The sequence below is a fragment of the Budorcas taxicolor genome, chromosome 2 (assembly GCF_023091745.1).
Source record: "Budorcas taxicolor isolate Tak-1 chromosome 2, Takin1.1, whole genome shotgun sequence".
Classification (NCBI taxonomy): Eukaryota; Metazoa; Chordata; class Mammalia; order Artiodactyla; family Bovidae; genus Budorcas; species Budorcas taxicolor.
In genome coordinates, this window is record NC_068911.1 from 62,385,164 (window position 1) to 62,401,298 (window position 16,135).

Here is a 16,135-nt window from a genome sequence, read left to right on the forward strand (position 1 = left end):
GTGACAGAAGCTGGTTGCTGTGGTGCAGCTGCGGCAAGCCCTACACCAGAGGTGGGCCCCACCTGAAGGGGAGGAGCAATGAGAAGTTCTTCCCTAGAGCCTTCAGAGAGAGCCCGATCCTCCCAATGCCTTCATTTTGAACTTCTAGCCTTCAGAACTGAGAAAGAATAAATTTCTGTTGTTTTTAAGGCATCCAGTTTGTGGTATTGTCCTCCTTCAGTATACTTGGGGATTGGTTCCAGGACACCTCTTTCTTCCACAGATACCAAATGCTGAATCCCTTATGTAAAATAGCATTGTACCTTGGGACCTTCCTTTATCAGCAAGAGGTTACCTGCTGTGCATCAGCAGCTACCGAGGGCCCCCGACTGTTCTTTGTTACAGCAACCCCAGGAAACCAATACAAAATGTCTTAGAAAAATCCATTCAAGTTTTTCTCTGGGAATACTCACTAATAGACATAACTAGCGTTTCCAATACGCACTCCCAGGTTGTGATGGAAAGCCTCAGTTCTCTTCTTGATCTGGGGATCGCCTTGGTATATTTCAGTCAACCAGTAACTATTCATCCTCTAAATGAACACTGTCCCCTAGATACACCACAGTGTACTAAAACCAGACCAATGTTTTAACATAAAGCTACAAACCAATATTCCTCATAAACATAAACACAAAAATTCTCAACACAATACCAACAAATTGAATCCAACAGTGAACGAATAGACTTTCACGTACAATGGGATTTTTTCCCCAGATATACAAAGCTGATCCAATACTCAAAAATCAATCAGTATAATCCACCACATCTACAGGCAAGAAAAGAAAAATCATATGATTATATCAATTGCTTCAGGAATAACACTGGAGAAAATTTAATACATGTGTATGATAATTTTTTAAAAACTCTTAAGAAAACTAGTAACAGAAGAAGTTTCATCAACTTGATAAAGAACATCTACAAAAAACATCTAACTAGCATCATATTTAATGGTGAGAAACTCCTCCACTTCCCCCCACCCTGGGAAGAAGATAAGAACGTCCTCTCTCACAACTCTCATCCAACATTATCCTGGAAGTCCTACCTAGTACATAAGACAAGAAAAGGAAATAAAAGTTCTGTAGATTGGAAAAGAAGAAATAATATGTTTTTGTTTATAGAAAACATGATTTTGAATAAATATTAAATGAATATAGCAAGTTCACCAAAACCATTGTGCGGAAGGCCTGCACCAGTGGTATCCAGAAGAAAGGCAAGGAATTAACAAGAAATGAATCACATTGAATCGGGCATCTTTAGAGATCAAGACAAAATGTGGGCAATCTGAACTGGTCTCTTTTCCAGAAATTAATTACAGACATCATGGATACTCAAAATCTAGTTGCAACATCTCACACTTTATTTTTCTTGCAGCTTCCTGCATTACTTTGGGGGCTTTGGAGAGAGGTAAATTATTTGAAGTAGGCAGTGATCAATAGAACAAGGGAATATTTGATGTGGACCATATATCAAACTTTATCATTTTCTGCCATTGTCATTATCAGAGAAAGAAAAATAGACATTGTAATCATAGTGTTGTAGAGCTGAGCTTTCTCCAACAATAACATACTAATATTAGAACAAAAGCATTCCTTTTACCCTCTGACATCAAATCCCAGAGTGGTTGATGTATCAGTTGGTACTCTGCTGCACCGCAAGAGTGAATGTATCGTTCATGCCTGGACTCATGATAGCATGTGTCGAAGAATTCTTGATAGAATTTGGAGATAAAATATGTCAGCCATTATATTATACTTTAAAAAGTAATCAGTTTCATAATGCCACATCTTGGTCAATTAATAAAAAGATGGAATACAATTGACTACTTTGGCACCTACATCTAACTAGAAACTTCAACGCAACTAATCATTTTGTATTTTCTCAATGGTAACTATAAGTACTTTCTTCATCTCTATGTTCTGGAAGGTAATTTTCGGTCATATATATCACTTGTCTAAAAATGCAATTGGGTGCTCGCTTCGGCAGCACATATACTAAAATTGTTACAATACAGAGAAGATTAGCATGGCCCCTGCGCAAGGATGACACTCAAATTCGTGAAGCGTTCCATATTTTTATGACCCTGAGAGGTGGGATGGGGAGCGAGGTGGGAGAGGGATTTAGGATGGGGGATACATGTCACACCCATGGAGGATTCATGTCAATGTACGGCAAAAACCACTACAATATTGCAAAATAATTAGCATCCAATTAAAACAAATAAATTTTAAAAAATACAATTGGTATTATACCTTATCATTTAAAAGAAAATGTACTGATGTACCACAATGGCCAAGTGTTAAACTGTATTTTATCAAATTCTTTATAAATCTAATCATATTAAAAACAGTGAAGCACTGTTGTGTGTCTACTCAGGACTTGTAAATGGATATGCAAGCAAACCACTCAGTTTTTGTTCAAATCTATGGCAGCATATTACGTAATTGCACACACTGATTTACTATTAAAGTTAAAAATGGATCACAAATCATGACCAATGACCCAGGCATCACAGAATGTACATGTGCCCATCATGACAACAGTCTAAGGCTATGGGCTGGTTTTCCTGACACATGAGTCCCATTCTTCTGGGCTCTGACTCTAAACCATCCTAGGTAAAAATTCAGTAGGCTAGCAGGATGGTACCACCTCACAGAGAACTTCATAATTAGGAAAATATATGCTTTCTCTAAATATAAGAAATTTTTAGCTGGCTTAATCACAGTTTTGTAGCTCAGTGTGTCACGTGTCACTAATGTCATTGTGAATTAATAAAAACCTTTTCAAGAGTCTTGGTATGGGTTCTTATCCATATGAATTAGGTAATATGTAAATTCCCAGATGAGGTATGATATAATCAGATTAGGAAAATACCTCTTGTTAGTGGAACCAGTGCCATGAGGAACTGATGACCAAGAGTTAAAATAGGCATTTCTTATTTTAATGGTTGTATAATACAGACATATATTTATGTGCATTTTTTTTGTCTACTAAGGACCCATGGACTATAGCCTACCATGCTTCTCTGTCCATGGGATTTTCCAGGCAAGAATACTGGAGTGGGCTGCCTTTTCCTTCTACGGGGATCTTCCCAACCCAGGGATAGAACCTGGGTCTCCCGCATTGTAGTCAGATGCTTTACCATGTAAGCCACCAGGCAAGTTATATTTATGTGCATGACACAACAAAAAATACTCAGCACAACTGAAATTTTTTAAATATATGATGAAAAACCAATGTTTCCAAACACGATTCCCAGATTACTGATAAACAAGGAGAAATATTCTTCAGATTTATATATAAACATATGAACTCCAAATATAAATCCATTTAAATTCCTCCTAGATAGCAATGCAGAGACTTATTTCTAAATAGAACTTAGAAGTTACTTAATTTAAATGTAATAACAATATCATTAGTCATGCTTTAGAAGCAGCAGGTTTTTTTTTAATCCATTGTCTATTATATTTGTGTCTTCTGTATAAAGTGCTGAATGTAAGTTCTTATAGATGGAGTTTTCTGGCTTATTCCTCAAGGTTATTAAAGCATGTATCATTACTGCAGGAACTAATGTTTTGTGTATTCATATCTTTTTTATCCCTAATGGTTTACACATGCAGATACATGTCTACTAAGTACCTGGAAACAGTATAGAATTTACTTGCCTGTTTCTCAGCTCCACTAGGAGTTCTTTGAAATGTGATTTAACATTAACTCCTGTAAAGGTAATAATTTTAATATGATTTTCTCATTCACCTTTTGCAGGTAGGGGATATTCATTATCATATGAATATTGATTCATAAATGCTTTTAAGGAATGCAGTTGCTCTAATTTAAAGAGAGAAAATTTTCATTGTATTTAATATTTGATAGGGAATATACTTCTACTTAATATCCCATTGCAGAATAGTGATCTGTTTGTAACAGGACAGTGACCAAATTAAATGAAGACAGTTTTCTAAAGTCAAATATACTGGTCTCTATGGTATAGTCTTTGCCATGAAAAAGAAACTAGCTATTGAATTCATTTCTCCTATACTTTCTCACCATGTCATTAATTTTAATGGGAAACAGTTTGGAAGATATGATATAATAAAGAATTTGTTTGCCTATCACTAAGTAACTGATTATATATGGCATAGATAATTTAACCCAATAGTCATATTAAATATTTTTCAGGTTCACAGAACTGTGAAGTTCATGGAAATTGAATTCCATGTTAGACACAAACAGGGAGTATTGTCTAAGAAGATATTGCCTATTTATTGATAGATGAGATGATAAAGACAAGATGTCAAATAATAGCTATAACAATATGGTGAAATGACAGATGGAATGGAGGATGGAAAACTGACAGAGATACAAACTCAGTTATGATTATATATGAATGTTCTTCTCTGTGATGTTAGTTGGAAAAAACTTGTATCTTCCTCCTTTCTTCTAAATTGGAGTGAACCGCATAAATGTACCTATGGACACAGATCCATATATATCTACAAACTTGTATACAAAAGGATCTAATTGCATCTGTATTCATAACAAGTGTCTTCTGAAAATCTTACAAAGATTTGGTGTAGAAAGTCATCCCAGGCACCCTCATCTCTTTCCATATGACCATTCCATCAGAACTGAACTCACCCTGAGACTCACGGTCTAGCTTCGGGAAAAACTCCTCCAGTATAGCACACAGACCCTGTCATGTAAACATCTAAGGTTTAGCCTCTTTGAGCTGACCTGCAAACTTACAGATGGGTAGAAAAGAGTCGTATTTCTCCATTGTGTGTCCACACTTGGCAGCCCCTCCCCTTCATATTCAATTCTTTTTAAGTAAAGAGTTAACATAAACTAGGAGGGGAATCTGAAAGAATAAGTTACCATAAGTCATCACTTGATTTTATCTGGTGTGTCTTCTTTTTAATTTATTTATTTTAATTGGAGGTTAATTACTTTATAATATTGTATCAGTTTTGCCATACATCAACATGAATCCGCCACAGGTATACACGTGCTCCCCATCCTGAACCCCCCTCCCTCCTCCCTCCCCGTACCATCCCTCTGGGTCATCTCAGTGCACCAGCCCCAAGCATCCAGTATCATGCATCGAACCTGGACTGGCAGTTCGTTTCATATATGATATTATACATGTTTCAATGCCATTCTCCCACATCATCCCACCCTCACCCTTGTATGCAAGACAGCAAAAGAGACGTAGATGTATAGAACAGTCTTTTGGACTCTGTGGGAGAGGGGGAGGGGGGGATTATCTGGTGTGTCTTTTAGAGCCTTGCTGTAGACATACCCATTTCAATGCAGAGTTGCAAAGAATAGCAAGGAGAGATAATAAAGACTTCCTCAGTAATCAGTGCAGAGAAATAGAGGAAAGCAGTAGAATGGGAAAGACTAGAGATCTCTTCAACAAAATTAGAGATACCAAGGGAACATTCCATGCAAACATGGTCTCAAAAAAGGAAAGAAATGGTAGGGACCTAACAGAAACAGAAGATATTAAGAAGAGGTGGCATGAATACATGGAACTATACAAAAAATTTCTTCATGACCCAGATAATCACGATGGTGTGATCACTCACCTAGAGCCAGACATCCTGGAATGTGAAGTCAAGGGGACCTTAGAAAGCATCACTGAATAAAGCTAAAGGAAGTGATGGAATTCCAGTTGAGCTATTTCAAATCCTGAAAGATGCTGCTGTGAAAGTGCTGCACTCAATATGCCAGCAAATGTGGAAAAGTCAACAGTGGCCACAGGACTGGAAAAGGTCAGTTTTCATTCCAATCCCTAAGAAAGGCAATGCCAAAGAATGCCCAAACTACGGCATAATTGCACTCATCTCACACACTAGCAAAGTAATGCTCAAAATTCTCCAAGCCAGGCTTCCACAACATGTGAACCGTGAAATTCCAGATGTTCAAGCTGGATTTAGAAAAGGCAGCGGAACCAGAGATCAAATTGCCAACATCTGCTGGATCATCGAAAAAGCAAGGGAATTCCAGAAAAACATCTATTACTGCTTTACTGAATGTGCCAAAGCCTTTGACTGGGTGGATGACAACAAACAGTGGAAAATTCTGAGAGATGGGAATACCAGACCACCTGACCTGCCTCTTGAGAAACCTGTATGCAGGTCAGGAAGCAACAGTTAGAACTGGACGTGGAAGAACAGACTGGTTCCAAATAGGAAAAGGAGTACATCAAGGCTGCATATCGTCACCCTGCTTATTTAACTTCTATGCAGAGTACATCATGAGAAACCCTGGGCTGGAGGAAGCACAAGCTGGAATCAAGATTGCCGGGAGAAATATCAATAATCTCAGATATGCAGATGACACCACCCTTAATGGCAGAAAGTGAAGAACTAAAGAGCCTCTCGATGAAAGTGAAAGAGCAGAGTGAAAGAGTCGGCTTAAAGCTCAACATTCAGAAAACTAAGATCATGGCATCCAGTCCCATCACTTCATGGCAAATAGATGGGAAAACAGTGGAAACAGTGGCAGATCCTGGGCTCCAGAATCACTGCAGATGGTGACTGCAGCCATGAAATTAAAAGACGCTTGCTCCTTGGGAGATAAGTTATGACCACGAACACAGCATATTAAAAAGCAGAGGCATTACTTTGCCGACAAAGGTCCGTCTAGTCAAAGCTATGTTTTTTTTCAGTAGTCTTGTATGGATGTGAGAGTTGGACTATAAAGAAAACTGAGCACCAAAGAATTGATGCTTTTGAACTGTAGTGCTGGAGAATACTCTTGAGAGTTCCTTGGACTGTAAGGAGATCCAACCAATCCATCCTAAAGGAGAACAGTCCTAAATATTCATTGGAAGGACTGATGTTGAAGTTGAAACTCCTATACTTTGGCCACCTGATGCGAAGAGCTGACTCATTGGAAAAGACCCTGATGTTGGGAAAGATTGAGGGCAGGAGGAGAAGGGGACGACAGAGGATGAGATGGTTGGATGGCATCAGCAATGCAATGGACATAAGTCTGAATAAACTCTGGGAGTTGGTGATGGACAACAGGCCTGGCGTGCTGCAGTCCATGAGGTCGCAAAGAATCGGACACGACTGAGCAACGGAACTGAATTGAACTGATAGAGGACCAGCAGCATCAGCATCACCCAGTACCTTGTTGAAAATGAAGAGCCTCAGATTCCACCCCAGACCTACGGAATCGGAATCTACATCTTAGCAAGACTCTCAGGTCTTTTTTATGCATATTAAAGCTTGAAGAACATTGTTTTAGAGAATATTTTGTTTTTTAACACCTTCGAGCCTTGTATGCAGTCAGCTTCATGTTGGTGAAATCTGTGCTTCAAATTTATAAGATTCAAAATGGAAAAATTCAAAACTGTCATAGGAATACTGAGATAACTTGACTGATTTCTATAGTATAAACAGTAAAAGAAGTTAGAGTGGTAAGGACCATCCTGGAATCTGTAGAATCCTGTTTGAAAATTAATTTAGGTTGAGGGCTTACATGTTTAATCAGAGAGTTTTGACAATATGTGTGGTTTAGGCAATGCCACCAAGAACTCTGCAAAATAGATTCCAAAAGATACGTTCTATTCTGTGTTCTAAAGCCCACAGTGCTAGTCAGTAAAGTCCTTGAGGGTCATAATAGGCCAGGCAAATTATTAGACAAGGCCAGTACTTGTCTATTTGAAAATATGCCAAATATTTATTCAGAATGGATAAAATACTCTCAGCATTTAGAACTTCTTTTGGTGGGGGGTGGGTGCAGGAAATCAGAAACCATTTGCAATTATATTCAGAGTTGTATGCCCCACCAATGAGCATAAATAGCCAACAAGTCAATGCCAACATTAAATGCCCTTTGGAAAATTTAGCAATGAATTCTCAGGGCATACTATTTCAAGTGACCTAAAAACTTCAGTTATAGTGGGATCACTTAAATGTTTTACAGTAAAAGTAATCTAAGTCTTAGTAGATTGTTAACATTTATTGCTGCCATTTTTACAATCAGACATTAACAAGGAAATTTTGCTATTCATGTTATAAGAATTAAGGTATATTTTTGATGCCAAACACAGTACAAAGTTAATATGACTATTTTAATAACATTGACAAATATATTAAAATTTGGCATTATTGATATTTAAATTATAAGACCTTGGCTGTATACTGCATGGTCAAAACTAAGCAAATTATAACTAAAGTTCATTCTCATTTTAACTATTTGGTGATAGATATGACTTTCCATATCTAATCTGAAATTGCCATTTGGCAATTCTAGATTCAGTTCAGTTCAGTCGCTCAGTCGTGTCCGAATTGTTGCAAGCCCATGGGCTGCAGCACGTCAGGCCTCCCTGTCCATTGCCAACTGCCAGAGTTTACTCAAACTCATGTCCATTGTGTTGCTGATGCCATCAAACCATCTCATCCTCTGTCGTCCCCTTCTCCTCCCACCTTCAATCTTTCCCAGCATCAGGGTCTTTCCAAATGAGTCTGCTCTTTGCATCAAGTGGCCAAGTTATAGGAGTTTCAGCTTCAACATCAGTCCTTCCAATGAATATTCAGGACTGTTCTCCTTTAGGATGGACTGGTTGGATCTCCTTGCAGTCCAAGGGACTCTCAGGAGTCTTCTCCAAAACCACAGTACAAAAGCATCAATTCTTTGGTGCTCAGTTTTCTTTATAGTCCAACTCTCACATCCATACAAGACTACTGAAAAAAAACATAGCTTTGACTAGACAGACCTTTGTCGGCAAAGTAATGCCTCTGCTTTTTAATATGCTGTGTTCATGGTCATAACTTATCTCCCAAGGAGCAAGCGTCTTTTAATTTCATGGCTGCAGTCACCATCTGCAGTGATTCTGGAGCCCAGGATCTGCCACTGTTTCCACTGTTTTCCCATCTATTTGCCATGAAGTGATGGGACTGGATGCCATGATCTTAGTTTTCTGAATGTTGAGCTTTAAGCCGACTCTTTCACTCTGCTCTTTCACTTTCATCGAGAGGCTCTTTAGTTCTTCACTTTCTGCCATTAAAGGTGGTGTCATCTGCATATCTGAGATTATTGATATTTCTCCCGGCAATCTTGATTCCAGCTTGTGCTTCCTCCAGCCCAGGGTTTCTCATGATGTACTCTGCATAGAAGTTAAATAAGCAGGGTGACGATATGCAGCCTTGATGTACTCCTTTTCCTATTTGGAACCAGTCTGTTCTTCCACGTCCAGTTCTAACTGTTGCTTCCTGACCTGCATACAGGTTTCTCAAGAGGCAGGTCAGGTGGTCTGGTATTCCCATCTCTCAGAATTTTCCACTGTTTGTTGTCATCCACCCAGTCAAAGGCTTTGGCACATTCAGTAAAGCAGTAATAGATGTTTTTCTGGAATTCCCTTGCTTTTTCGATGATCCAGCAGATGTTGGCAATTTGATCTCTGGTTCCGCTGCCTTTTCTAAATCCAGCTTGAACATCTGGAATTTCACGGTTCACATGTTGTGGAAGCCTGGCTTGGAGAATTTTGAGCATTACTTTGCTAGTGTGTGAGATGAGTGCAATTATGCCGTAGTTTGGGCATTCTTTGGCATTGCCTTTCTTAGGGATTGGAATGAAAACTGACCTTTTCCAGTCCTGTGGCCACTGTTGACTTTTCCACATTTGCTGGCATATTGAGTGCAGCACTTTCACAGCAGCATCTTTCAGGATTTGAAATAGCTCAACTGGAATTCCATCACCTCCACTAGCTTTGTTCATAGTGATGGTTCTTAATGTCCACTTGACTTCACATTCCAGGATGTCTGGCTCTAGGTGAGTGATCACACCATCGTGATTATCTGGGTCATGAAGAAATTTTTTGTATAGTTCTGTGTATTCATGCCACCTCTTCTTAATATCTTCTGCTTCTGTTATGTCCGTACCATTTCTTTCCTTTTTTGAGACCATGTTTGCATGGAATGTTCCCTTGGTATCTCTAATTTTGTTGAAGAGATCTCTAGTCTTTCCCATTCTAATGCTTTCCTCTATTTCTCTGCACTGATTACTGAGGAAGTCTTTATTATCTCTCCTTGCTATTCTTTGGAAACCTGCATTCAAATGGGTATATCTTTCCTTTTCTCCTTTGCTTTTTGCTTCTCTTCTTTTCACAGCTATTTGTGAGGCCTCCTCAGACAGCCATTTTGCTTTTTTGCATTTCTTTTCCTTGGGGATTGTCTTCCTCCCTATTTCCTGTACAATGTCATGAACCTCATTCCATAGTTCATCAGGCACTCTATCTATCAGATCTAGTCCCTTAAATCTATTTCTCTCTTCTACTGTATAATCGTTAGGGATTTGATTTAGGTCATCTTGAATGGTCTAGTGGTTTTCCCTACTTTCTTCAATTTATGTCTGAATTTGGGAATAAGGAGTTCATGATCTGAGCCACAGTCAGCTCCTGGTCTTGTTTTTGCTGACTGCATAGAGCTTCTCCATCTTTGGCTGCAAAGAATATAATCAGTCTGATTTTGGTGTTGGCCATCTGGTGGTGTCCATGTGTAGAGTCCTCTCTTGTGTTGTTGGAAGAGGGTGTTTGCTATGACCAGTGTGTTCTCTTGGCAGAACTCTATTAGCCTTTGTCCTGCTTCATTCTGTACTCAGTGGCCAAAGTTTCCTGTTACTCCAGGTGTTTCTTGACTTCCTCCTTTTGCATTCCAGTCCCCTATAATGGAAAGGACATCTTTTTTGGGTGTTAGTTCTAGAAGGTCTTGTAAGTTTTTATAGAACCGTTTAACTTCAGCGTCTTCAGCGTTACTGGTCAGGGCATAGGCTTGGATTACCATGATATTGAATGGTTTGCCTTGGAAATTAACAGAGATCATTCTGTCATTTTTGAAACTGCATCCAAATACTGCATTTTTGACTCTTTTGTTGACCATGATGGCTACTCCATTTCTTCTAAGGGGTTCCTGCCCACAGCAGTAGATATAATGGTCATCTGAGTTAAATTCACCCATTCCAGTCCATTTTAATTTGCTGATTCCTAAAATGTCAGTGTTTACTCTTGCCTTCTCCAGTTTGACCACTTCCAATTTGCCTTGATTCATGGACCTGACATTCCAGGTTCCTATGCAATATTGCTCTTTTCAGCATCGGACCTTGCTTCCATCACCAGTCACATCCACAGCTGGGTGTTGTTTTTGCTTTGGCTCTATCTCTACCTTCTTTCTGAAGTTATTTCTCCACTGATCTCCAGGAGCATATTGGGCACCTACCGACCTGGGGAGTTCATTTTTCAGTGTCCTATCTTTTTGCCTTTTCATACGTGATATGAAGCTGTCTTGGGTATGGCATAAAGCCCTCTTGGAGGAGGTTGCTATTAACCCCACCATACAGCTGCCAGAACTTACACAGGACTGGGAAGTAGACTCTCGGAAGGCACAAGAGAACCTTGTGCACCAGGACCCAGAAGAAAGGAGCAGTGACCCCACAGGAGACTGCCCCAGACTCGCCTGTGTGTGTCCAGGAGCGTCTGGTGGAGGCGTGGGTCAGTGGTGACCTACTGCAGGGTTGGCACTGAATATAGCACTACATGAATGGGATCTTTTGAGGTTGGTCAGCATTATCTTCATTACCTCCGTAATCTGGCCCCAAGTAAATAGCAGGGAGAAAACACAGCTCCACCCATCAACAGAAAATTGGATTAATGATTTACCGAGCATGGTTCTGCCAATCAAACAAGACCCAGTTTCCCCCTCAGTCAGTCTGTCCCATCAGGAAGCTTCCATAAGCCTCTTATCATTCTCCATCAGAGGGCAGACAGACTGAAAAACACAATCACAGAAAACTAACCAATCTAATCACTTGGACCACAGCTTTGTCTAACTCAATGAAACTATGTACGATGCTCTGTAGGAGCACCCAAGACAGACTGGTCATGGTGGAGAATTCTGACAAAATGTGGTCCACTGGAGAAGGGAATGGCAAGTTCAGTTCAGTTCAGTTGCTCAGTCACATCCGACTCTTTGCAACCCCATGAACCACAGCACGCCAGGCCTCCCTGTCCATCACCAACTCCCGGAGTCCACCCAAACCCATATCCATCGAGTGGGTGATGCCATCCAACCATCTCATCCTCTGTTGTCCCCTTCTCCTCCTGCCCTCAATCTTTCCCAGCATCAGGGTCTTTTCCAATGAGTCAGCCTTTGCATCAGGTGGCCAAAATATTGGAGTTTCAGCTTCAACATCAGTCCTTCCAATGAACACCCAGGACTGATCTCGTTTAGGATGGACTGGTTGGATCTCCTTGCAGTCCGAGGGACTTTCAGGAGTCTTCTCCAACACCACAGTTCAAAAGCATCGATTCTTCTGCACTCAGCTTTCTTTATAGTCCAACTCTCACATCCATACATGACCACTGGAAAAACCATAGCCTTGACTAGATGGACCTTTGTTGGCAAAGTGATGTCTCTGCTTTTGAATATGCTTTCTAGTTCATGGCTGCAGTCACCATCTGCAGTGATTTTGGAGCCCCAAAAATAAAGTCAGCCACTGTTTCCCCATCTGTTTGCCATGAAGTGATGGGACCGGATGCCATGATCTTTGTTTTCTGAATGTTGAGCTTTAAGCCAACTTTTTCACTCTCCTCTTTCACTTTCATTAAGAGGCTTTTTAGTTCCTCTTCACTTTCTGCCATAAGGGTGGTGTCATCTGCATATCTGAGGTTATTGATATTTCTCCTGGCAAACTTGATTCCAGCTTGTGCTTCTTCCAGCCCAGTGTTTCTCACTATGTACTCTGCATAGAGTTTAAATAAGCAGGGTGACAATATACAGCCTTGATGTACTCCTTTTCCTATTAGGAACCAGTCTGTTGTTCCATGTCCAGTTCTAACTGTTACTTCCTGACCTACATACAGATTTCTCAAGAGGCAGGTCAGGTGGTCTGGTATTCCCATCTCTTTCAGAATTTTCCACAGTTTAATGTGATCCACACAGTCAAAGGCTTTGGCATAGTCAAGAAAGCTGAAATAGATGTTTTTCTGGCACTCCCTTGCTTTTTTGATGATCCAGCAGATATTGGCAATTTGATCTCTGGTTCCTCTGCCTTTTCTAAATCCAGCTTGAACATATGGAAGTTCATGGTTCACATACTGTTGAAGCCTGGCTTGGAGAATTTTGAGCATTACTTTACTAGCGTGTGAGATGAGTGCAATCGTGAAGTAGTTTGAGCGTTCTTTGGCATTGCCTTTCTTTGGGATTGGAATGAAAACTGACCTTTTCCAGTCCTGTGGCCACTGCTGACTTCTCCAAATTTGCTGGCATATTGAGTGCAACACTTTCACATCATCGTCTTTCAGGATTTGAAATAGCTCAGCTGGAATGCCATCACTTCTCCACTAGCTTTGTTCATAGTGATGCTTCTTAAGGTTCCCTTGACTTCACATTCCAGGATGTCTGGCTCTAGATGAGTGATCACACCATCGTGATCATCTGGGTCATGAAGGGAATGGCAAAACGCTTCAGTATTCTTGCCTTGAGAACCCCATAACAGTATGAACAGTATGAAATACCAGATTCGATATGTAGATATACTAGATGAGATAAAAGTAGATGATAAAACTCATGTTGTAGATAGAGTAGATGAGATAAAATTCAGCCCATCTTTTGATGTTGCTCTGAAGAACCTAGAGGCATCAGAATCTTTTTTTAATTCGATAAACATAGGCTTTTTGTTGAGGTTGTCATGTATTTTCTTACCAAGTTAATTGAAATCCTTGAATGGTGCTTATTAAAATAGTGTAACACTGATTTTATAAAATATAGCATGCATTTGAGCCTGTTTTAATCATCTTGCATTCAGATAGAAATAGAAATGTTTTAAAGCACTTGTTTTAAAGATATGGGCTATTCTGAATTAGTCCTCTCAAATGTTACTGCTTTGTAGTGCCAAAGACCTAAATTCTAATCCTAGCTCTGCTACAGAAGAGCTCTGAGGATTTAGGCAACTGAAAATCTCTGTCCCTGATGTTCTTTGCCTGTGAATAATGATGGTATAAATTAAACCTTCTCTAAAAGTGCTTCCAGCTCTCACTGATCTCTAAGGTATATTAAACACACAAGTGCATCCTTGGTTTTCTCATTAGAACAGACAGATGATATTACCAAGGACTTGATAGGTGGGGGCCAAATGATCAAGAGGCCAGCCAAGTTTTAGAATAAAATTTCAAGAAAAATTTTCTGGGATGCAGAAGGCAAATAAGAACTTTCTTTGCTGGGAATAGTCTATATTTAAAGTCATAAAATATTCTCTTTATTCAACAGAGAAGAAAAGAAAAGAAATTACAGTAAGACTCCAAATAGAGTCAGTTAAAAACATGGTTAAAAAACAGGCTCCTATTCAGTCCCTATAAGTCCCAGCCTTAATGCCCTCTAATGCAGAAATGCTGTTAGCAATCTATGACTCAGCTGAATGATAAAATAATTGAGAACATAGCACATAGTAACTATTGACAAATTATCCCTATGTTAGAGAAGAGAAAGTTAATTGGCACAGATGTTGTCAATTTTCTGGAAAAATGCAACCTTATATGGCCATCATCTTTTTATGGAGTGAATATGAAACCCGAATAGTAGCATAATAGAACATAAAAAGTCATTTGGACATGTTTAGCATGTGGAATCTTAACATACATAGATAGGTAACCTCAGAAGATTGTAGCACTCAAAACAGGGTTATCAGTATGTCCACTCACACAATACCTGCTTTCAAGGAAAGGTCCATGTCAGTTTCAGACACTTACAAAATTTTGGCTTTTATTATATTGAAATGAATCAAATTATTTTTCTATCATCTCTTTTGAAATAACTTGGCTTCCCTGATAGCTCAGTTGGTAAAGAATCTGCCTGCAGTGCAGGAGACCCTGGTTCAATTCTGGGTCGGGAAGATCCCCTGGAGAAGGGATAGGCTACCCACTCCAGTATTCTTGGGCTTCCTTTGTGGCTCAGCTGGTAAGAATCTGCCTGCAATGTGGGAGACCTGGGTTTGATCCCTGGGTTGGGAAGATCCCCTGAAGAAGGGAAAGGCTACCCACTCCAGTATTATGGCCTAGAGAATTCCATGGACCATACAGTCCATGGGGTCACAAAAAGTCAGACATGACTGAGTGATTTTTACTTCACACTTTATATATATCTAATGTTTTCTTCTAAATGGTTCATATATTTTTTTAATGTATCATTTGATTTCACTTTGATCTATTTTAGCTCTCATTCTCAGGGAGAAGCAACTCTGTTACAGTCATTTTTTTGGACAATATCTTTTTATTGCATTTAGAGTAATTACAACTAGAACATTTCATAATTTTATTCTAAATAGAACTAAGTGAAAGTGAAAGTCGCTCAGTCATATCCAACTCTGCCACCCATGGACTGAGTCCATGGAATTCTCCAGGCCAGAATACTAGAGTGGGAAGCCTTTCCTTTCTCTGGGGATCTTCCCAACCCAGAGATCGAACCCAGGTCTCCCTCATTGCAGGCAGATTCTTTACCAGCTGAGTCACAGGGAAGCCCAAGAATACTGGAGTAAGTAACCTATCCCTTCTCCAGGGGATCTTCCCAACCCAGGAATTGAACCGGGGTCTTCTGCATTGCAGGCAGATTCTTTATCAACTGAGCTATCATGGAGGTTAAGAGAAATTGAACTAAAGCCTGGACATAAATATTTTCAAGTGCTCAACATGTTCAGATATGATTTTCTTTATTTTTTAAGTTTCACGGGAAGAAATTATATGTTTAGTTAAGAGTACATATCTAAAAGGAAAATCTGATTTTGTGAAATTATACATTCTGATTTTCAGAGCAAAGATAATCCTGACAAAGAAATTATCTGGGCATTGTCTGCGACCCCACCCCCCCATCACAAACAAGACCACACACACACACACACACACATTCACTCACCAGTGTGACCAGTGTGACCAAACTGTGGAGAATGAGGAGCAGGCACATAATCACACAAGTCAGAGCCAAATAAGAAGAATAAAAATAGCACATTAAGCTTTCAGAAGCACCAGTTTTCAAAGTGAGCCAGTAGACAGAGCAATAGCTATATTTTCAAACACAGATGTCTTCAACTTTCTAATCAG

At 39.6% G+C, this 16,135-nt stretch overlaps 1 non-coding gene across 1 annotated transcript; it reads left to right on the plus strand.

Annotated features, from left to right (window-relative positions):
• Positions 1-2,006: 2,006 nt before the first annotated feature.
• Positions 2,007-2,113, plus strand: LOC128044112 (U6 spliceosomal RNA). The gene has a single exon (XR_008199081.1). It is a non-coding gene; the product is annotated as a U6 spliceosomal RNA (small nuclear RNA).
• Positions 2,114-16,135: the final 14,022 nt, after the last annotated feature.